The following is an 8,297-nucleotide window of genomic DNA, read 5'->3' on the forward strand; positions in this document are numbered from 1 at the left end:
ATTCAAGGAGGCAAACATAAGGCAAACATGTCACAGGTTTTCTTCTTAAAATTTGGTTCTATGTAAAATATTACTTGGGTTTGGAGCAGAGACATTCATAAACCATCACAGCCAACGAGAATGTCCTACATTGATCATTGAATTATCTGCAATTTGCCGTTTCAATATAGTACACATCCAACATAACATAATGCATTGACAAAGAATGAGAAAGATGCATACACAAACAGCAGTTTTGAAAGTTACATCCCAAATCAGATCAGAATAGGCAATAACCAAATCACCACCATGCATTTGTTTAGTCAAAACATCATCTTTTCCCACAAGACCTTGTTGAGCTTTAACAATATGGTTGTCTTTTCTCTGCATTAGCGACATTAGCATATTATCCAACTTTGGTAACTCAAAATCAAATTCTGGGATATCCTCCACAAAACCTAGTTGTTCCTCTGGATTCAATGACAGCGTTTGTTGGGTGATATTCACATATGGAAAGTAATACAGTCCTATTGACCAAGCTGTATCTGGTGTTATACAAAATGAGGTATCGTTAATCTAACAAAGTGTCTGGTTATCATTAACAAAGACAGAAAAGTGATCATGAGTTGTGGTGACATGTTTTCCTGTGTGAAACTATTACTCTTGTAAACTTATTGTGGACATGTGTTAGATTTATTTCACAAGCCTCATAATTGGTGTGGGGTGCCCCACATAATGGTTGTTTTTCAAACTTGCAAATAAAACCAATGTAGTTTTGTCACAGCATTCTATGTCCAGTCCTTGCCATTCTCCTGATGGTAACTGTGTGATAAACCTAAAAGTCCTTAAAGTCCATTCTTTAATACATTCTTCTGTAATATTCCCAAATTGTCCACGCTTAGAATCCTTTCAAACAATTTTTCAAATCCTTCCCAATCCTTGAGATTATTAACTTGAAGATGTTCTCTGAGGAGGTTATGAACTTGTTGCAACATCACTGTGATACCTCAGGAACGCTGTTGTCAAGAAGACCTTATACATTCCTGTTACACTGTTCATCTGGGTCTGGAGATCATGCTGTAAGTTTCACCAAGCCCGGAACCTGGATCCATTGTAGATAAGCACTTTGGGACAGCGTTGGGCACTGCTGTCACAAGAGCTGCCATTCTTGTCCATCCCCACATCTATTTCTTTTTGACCTGAAAAACACTTGAAAACATAATGAGTTTAACCTCCCCCCCCCTTTTTTTAAACACATTACACAAAAAAACATTACAAACACATACAACATAAAAACACTTGAAAAACATAATGAATTTATACCCCCCCCCTTTTTTTAACACAGCACACAAAAATTTGGTGAAAATACCAGGCAAGGATTTACACAGATTTTTGAGCTCCTTTCTCAGTCTGTTTACTGTAGTCTGTAACTGGTGTAAAACCGTTTTGGGGCCTGATCTCTTAAGGGAAAATTTGCATCCCCTTGAAATATGTCCTCGGATAAAGCGGTAGAAAATGAGTGAGTGAGTGAGTGAAATATGTCCCTCTTTGCCACATGAATAACACACCAGGGGGTTATCAGGGTTACGAGAGGGTAGTCTTTCCTTTCTATCTGCAGTAGTGTAGTTCTCATTTTTCCAGGAAACCTGGCTGGCTCTATTCTTATTGAGATTTTTAACACCTACTGTTGAAACCTCTCTGAGTTAGCATTGTTGTTGAAAAACTGTCATTTTAGCAATGATGTTATAATCAGAGAGATGAGTTACAAACATTGACACAGCAGCACGGGTGTGTGAGTCACATTTGTTAATCAAAGCAGATTTAAAACTGCCATCATTCTGAGTGATGTCAGGATTGCCACTGAAAGTTTTGAATGCCTCCAATAATTGCTCTGAAAATGCTACAGGATGCTCTCCTTTCCTCATGTGCACATCAGATATCCCAGTTAATGGACATCACACCTAGGACTTCAAGCAGTGCCTGCTTCCTCTCTAACTTATTGGCAGTTTTAGTTTTGACTTTCTGATTTAACGCTCCAGACAAAGTGTCAGGCAAACACACAATTAACAGCACACATGCATCACCATCTGTGAATTTGTAAATATCTGCATATTGCTCCAGAACTTTAAGAAAATCTAATGGATCTTGTTTGGCAGGATCAAATTTACCAATACTTTTAATCACAGCTTCTAGCTCATTGGGATTAAACCCTCTGACCATAGTAGAGGTCATTGGTTCCTCCTCTTCTTCATTAGCACGCATAGTCATAGTCAAGTGAACTGGAGCCATGGGGAACTTAACTGTACAGTCAGAGTATTGACTGCTGACTGACTGAGAATCTCTTTCTGAGTTCCCATCACTGTCTAACATGTCAGTAACTTGATTACTCCACATACCACATACAAATGTTTTACTGGTGCTAATTTCAGTTTTGCCATTTTTTAAAAGGAATTGACAAGCAGACTTTGCTTCCTCTAAATCTTTGAACAGTGTTTCCACAGATGAACTAAGCATGCTGTTGTTAGTTCTAAGGTGTACAATTTCATTCTGCATCCTAATCTTTTCTTCTTTCCAGATTATCTCACTAGTCTGGTAATCTCTTTTAGAGATTATCCCATCATCTAGTCGAGATTGCATTTGCTCGTTTTCAGACTTTAATGCATTTAAAGTCTTTCTAGTGACTTTATACGATGCAAGAACTGCTTGCAGTGCATTGGCAATCTGTCCTTTTTTGTTCTTGGGCATTTTAGGGTAATTTTCAAACTTAGAAATAGCCCACTCATACGGTTTATCCACAGTGTTCTCTATTCCATCAAACATTCCCTGAGAACTGTGTTTAGCGATGTACTTAACAATCAGCTGTTCCATTTTTAGAAACTCACAGCTTTCCTTAAATCTTAGTCTTTAAACTTTGCACAGTTTATGTGACTATAAGCTATCTAGTTAACCGTTAGTCTATCTATTCACAGCTCCAGTACTTCGGACACAAATGAACAAAACAGCCACAATACGTCGGGCTTTTAAACTCAAAAGTCTCACTGCTTCGGACACAGACACACTCTGTCTGGTCTCGAGGTCAACTACAGTAACAATTAACACTCACAACTCTCAAACAGAACGACTCACAAACAGTAACACACAAACTCACAAACAGTTTAAAACATAACACAGTCACAGTACGTCGGACAAAACCACAGTACGTCAGGTTTTTGTTATATTTTAAAACAGTCTTCTTAGCCACAGCACTTTTGGACTTAAAAAAATAGTTTAACACTGTCACAGTACGTCGGACAAAACCACAGTACGTGGGGTTTCTTTGCATTAAAACCAAAGGTGTAAAGGAAGTTTTATTTACAATAAATTATGGCATGTTTTTGAGTGGTGTGTGTGTGTGTGCACGCGTTGGTGCGGCCGGATTATGAGGACAAATGACCTGAATACGTACCAGCACTATGAGGACACACCATAACAATGAGGACAGTGCCGATGTCCTCATAATTCGAGCAGTGTAGCATGACTCATGAGGGTGTGCTGAACCTCCTCCCGCGTTTTCTTTAAAAGTCCTCATAACTCGGTTGTACCAGTTTCGGAGTGTGTCCAGTGTATGTTCCGTGTGTATAATTTCCCGCTATTGCAGCTCATTAAAATTTCAGCCAATCAGTTCTATGTGGTGTGAAATCCTCGTCAGCGATTGGCTGTGGTTAATGTCCGTCAAAGTCAGCGCTGCGTAGGCGTGGTGCGGAATCCTCGTCAGCGATTGGCTGCATTGAATGTCAGTCAAAATCAGTGCAAATCAGCTGCAGACGCGACGTGTTGTGGAGAAATTAATTCTAATTAAGTTAATTAGCTGAATTACAGCGAACTTCACCACAGAAGAGTGTCACTTCCTCATGTTAAAGGTAAGTAATTGTTTATTCACTCTATATTTATAGTTCTGTCCAATGATTTACTCGGATGGTGTTGTAAACTAACTTTAATTTGTCTGCGCATGTCGGCTACACAAGCTAATTAGCACTTATCACATAAAACTGTGTCTGAGCTTTAATTGGTTTTAGGTGCAACGTGCGAATAAATTACAGTAATTTTGTATTTTTTACTTAGTTTTTTGTACAAATGAAATTCACCAGTTGTTTATAGACATAATAAAATGTTCATGAAGAATATTCTTGTTGTCATGAATGCTTGAGTGAATACAGCAATTAACAGTTTATTTGAAATTTATAAGTAATTTTAATGCAAATTTTATCATTCTTACTATGTTATCATGATAGTTTGTCAAATATATATATATATATATATATATATATATATATATATATATATATATATATATATATAATGTGTGTGTGTGTGTGTGTGTGTGTGTGAGACACAATGAGTTCCATTTGTATTATTAACTACATTTTACATTGTAAATTGTATATTTAGAGAAACAGACTTCTCTACAGTCTGACAATAATGTACTGATATATGATACTGATATAATCATGTTCATCTTGCTTGAATACCGTTATTACCTGAAATATGGACATTAATTTGACATAACATCTGATGACCACTTTACTTTAATCATAAAGTAGTATCATTTTGTCTGTAAAATGTCTTTGAAATGATATGTATAGAAAGTACTATACAAATAAACATTAAATGAATTAATAACTAGAAGTTATAAAGACCACATACTGGATATTTTTCAGTCAGAATGGTAAGAAAAAAGAGAGTGAAGCCTGATCAGGATTCAAAAGAAACCATCATATCAGGCAAAGACAAAGCCTTCATTGAGGGACGAGAAATTGACACATTTAAAGGTAAGTTGTGCGTCACAAATAGTACTTTGACATTCACACATCTTACCCCAGGATGCCACATATTTTGCATGCATGTTGAAGAGTCAAACGTTAAAATAATCAAAACAATTTCTCATTTTTAATTTATAGTTTACAGAGAATAGTGTAACCAAAAACCACAGGGTTGAAATAATGGTGAATGCTTGACTGTTTTTTAATTCCCTGTTTTTTTATCCTCATTTACTGTACCTGATAACTATCCTTTCTTTTACAGGATTTGAAAGAATAAGTTGGTTAATTGTATAACAAATAGGTAAACTTGATTTTTTTTTTTGGCATTGTTAGGGAGGGGTGTGTTTGCTCTGAAACATATTGAACCATCCACCTTTGTAGTTGAATACCATGGGATTCTCTCTCAAAGTAAACATGTTAAAGATTTTCAAAGCAACTACTTGTTTGACTTTACATGGAATGGAACATCTTATTGGTAAGTTGGCTGTTGTTTTGGTTCTATTTTTAATTTATTTTGTTTATATTTATTTTATTTTTTATATTTAAAATATATATTGTTTTTTGTCTTTTGTTCGCTGCACAATTTTTCTCTCAGCGTTGATGCTTCAAAAGAGGACGGAAGACTTGGACGACTGGTGAATGATGTTCACAGAAATCCAAACTGTAAAGTAAAAACAATAATTGTAAATGGGACACCACACCTGTGCCTTTTTAGTATTAGGGATATCTTTCCAGGTGAGGAGGTAACTTACAACTATGGGGATTCTTCTTGACCATGGTGTTCAAGGGTGAGTATGTGCGCTCTAACATAATTTTTAATTTAAATAAACCATATTGTAGTGTGTTATCCATTAAATTTATTTCTTCAGTTTTTAGTGAAGCAGATAAATCCATGTATGCTGTGTGCACTACAAAGCTGTTAATGAGTTGTGTTGACTACATGGCTAATATTTCCTCACTGTTGTACCTCTCTTTCTCACGTTAAAAGGAATTATGTGACGAGACATCGGTGGAATTGAGCAGAGTGAAAACATCCACACCAGAGAAAGAGAACATAAGTCAGCATATTTTGCACCGAAGCAAGATACTCATACTTTGCTGCATAGTACCAAAACAATTCCAACATCCACTAAAGACCAGCTACTCTCTGCCTATTGACCCAACATGTGATCCTTATGGTACATCTTGAGAGAATGTGCACCGATGCAAGACACTCATAGTTTTCTGCATAGTACCAAAACATACAGATTAGAATACAAATCGTAGTTGCTATCCATGTCCTTTTCAGTCGCTTGCTTTTCTCTAACCCTAGCCTGCTTGTGGACAGTCATGATGGTTAATTCATTCATTAGAACTTGTGCATCACACTGAGCACTAGAATTAGTTGTGTTGACTACATGGCTAATATTATTTCCTCACTGTTGTACCTCTCTTTCTCATGTTTACAGGAATTATGTGAAGAGACATCGGTGGATTTGCATGAATGCAGAGTGAAAACATCCACACCAGAGAAAGAGAACGCAAGTTAGCATATTTTCTTTCTTGACCCTGACAGTGTTGGATGTGGGAGGGTTGAGCATCATACCAGACTGTTTTACCTGGACTGCTGTTCTAAAGACGTTGTTGTGACAACTCCCACTTTGAGTAAAATATACCTCTCTCTGTTCATTCACTTCCATTAGATGTGTGTTGGGGTATGGGCGTGACGCTGACATGAAATGTAAGGACAGTTTACACTATGAGGACCGTTATATTTTACACACTTGATGAAAACCTGCCAGGTTGGTTGTGGCAGCATTTTAAGCTTCATTTACACCCGGTATTAAGATGCGTTTTGTCAGTCTCATTAGCAGTGGATAAAGCTAAATACAGGAGTAAACAAGGTCTAAAATGCTTTGAGCCTGTCCACTTTCAACCACTTCCAGAGGTAGTGGAATACACATCAGATTGGATCGTATTTCAAAGTGTAAACACTCATGCAGTCGAATGCATTCCAACATCCACTAAAGACCAGCTACTCTCTGCCTATTGACCCAACACGTGATCCTTATGGGACGTCTTCAGAGTATGTGCACCAATGCAAGACATTCATAGTTTGCTGCATAGTACCAAAACATACAGATTGCAATACAAATCGTAGTTGCTAGCCATGTCCTTTTCAGTTGCTTGCTTTTCTCTAACCCTAGCCTGCTTGTGAACAGCCATGATGAAAACATACACACCAGAGAAAGAGAACGTAAATTAGTTTACATTTAAAGTTTAAAGAATAAACAGCAATGTTTGTTAAATTGACTGTATAGAAAATTTCCACGAAAGAAATTCACTGTGAAGTTTACATATAAATGATATAATAAACCAACTTTTTTTGTTTATTTTTTTTGTTTTGTTTTATCTTTCTCCCTTACAGTGCCACCATCAAGTTCACAGTGCAGTTATCTCCAATTTGGATTCTTGTTACGATTGTATTGGTCCTGTGTCAAGTCTAAAATGGCTTGGTTTTACTTGCAAATGCAAGTATATATGTCTATACTATACTTATATATATATATATATATATATATATATATATATATATATATTATATATAAGTATATATAAGTATATATATATATAATACGGTTGAATACATGTACATGTTTTGTATCTGTGTTCTTGACCTTTAGAAAACAAAACAGATTTGTCCTATAAATGTTTTTTGTCCAGTTGAATTATAAACTGTATTTTCCAGGCATATCCATTTGTTTCTTTATTTATTGTTTTTAAATAAATAAAAGAATCAATTAATAGAAACTTGTGCAGTGATCTGATTAATTCTAAACTAAATACAAGCAGATTTTTTTCAGTATGTTCAAGATCATGGCACAAAAGCTGTTTCCTGAAGAATATGAAAATGGTATGTTAATTTCTTTAGTATGACACAAACTGTTAACATTTTTGTTTGTTACATGAAAACTGTGTTGAACTATAAGCAAAGTACAGTATTTCTTAGGTTTTTAATAATAACAAGATTATTATTACTGATGTCTTTTTAGCCAGAGGTTGAATTTTCAAGTTTAGAAGAAACCAGCTCTTATGAACAGTATTCTCCATGCTCCGAATCTTTGCTCATTGAATTTTCTGATGGCTTTGTCCCGGACTCTGAACATAATAGTGATGGTGAAAATAGTCCGTCTATCAAGACACAGAAACCACCAGATCATAAGAACATGCAAACTCCGCACACACAAGGCGGAGGCGGGAATCGAACCCCGACCCTGGAGGTGTGAGATATATATATATATGTTTATATATATTTATATATATATATATATATATATATATACATATATATATATATATATATATATATATGCTCATTTAGACACTAATAATAATTCTTGAGCTAAATTTATTTTAATACTGTTCACAATCACAGGGAAATGCCATCAAATACCAGTATTTTGCTTTATTTAAAAATTGTGTAGTTAATTATAATGAATAAATTCAGTATATTTCTATGGAAAAAAATACAAGGTTCAT

General features: G+C 35.5%; 1 long non-coding RNA gene across 3 annotated transcripts; it reads left to right on the forward strand.

Annotated features, from left to right (window-relative positions):
* Positions 1-1,828: 1,828 nt before the first annotated feature.
* Positions 1,829-7,964, forward strand: LOC113646684. 3 transcript variants are annotated; one of them, XR_007144632.1, is made up of 8 exons: positions 1,829-3,878; positions 4,677-4,787; positions 5,112-5,253; positions 5,374-5,566; positions 5,767-5,956; positions 6,227-6,302; positions 6,461-6,559; positions 7,186-7,964. It is a non-coding gene; the product is annotated as an uncharacterized LOC113646684 (long non-coding RNA). The 3 variants fall into 3 exon arrangements; XR_007144631.1 differs by having other exon boundaries at positions 6,461-7,964; XR_007144630.1 differs by having other exon boundaries at positions 6,227-7,964.
* Positions 7,965-8,297: the final 333 nt, after the last annotated feature.

The sequence above is a fragment of the Tachysurus fulvidraco genome, chromosome 13 (assembly GCF_022655615.1).
Source record: "Tachysurus fulvidraco isolate hzauxx_2018 chromosome 13, HZAU_PFXX_2.0, whole genome shotgun sequence".
NCBI classification, from domain to species: Eukaryota; Metazoa; Chordata; class Actinopteri; order Siluriformes; family Bagridae; genus Tachysurus; species Tachysurus fulvidraco.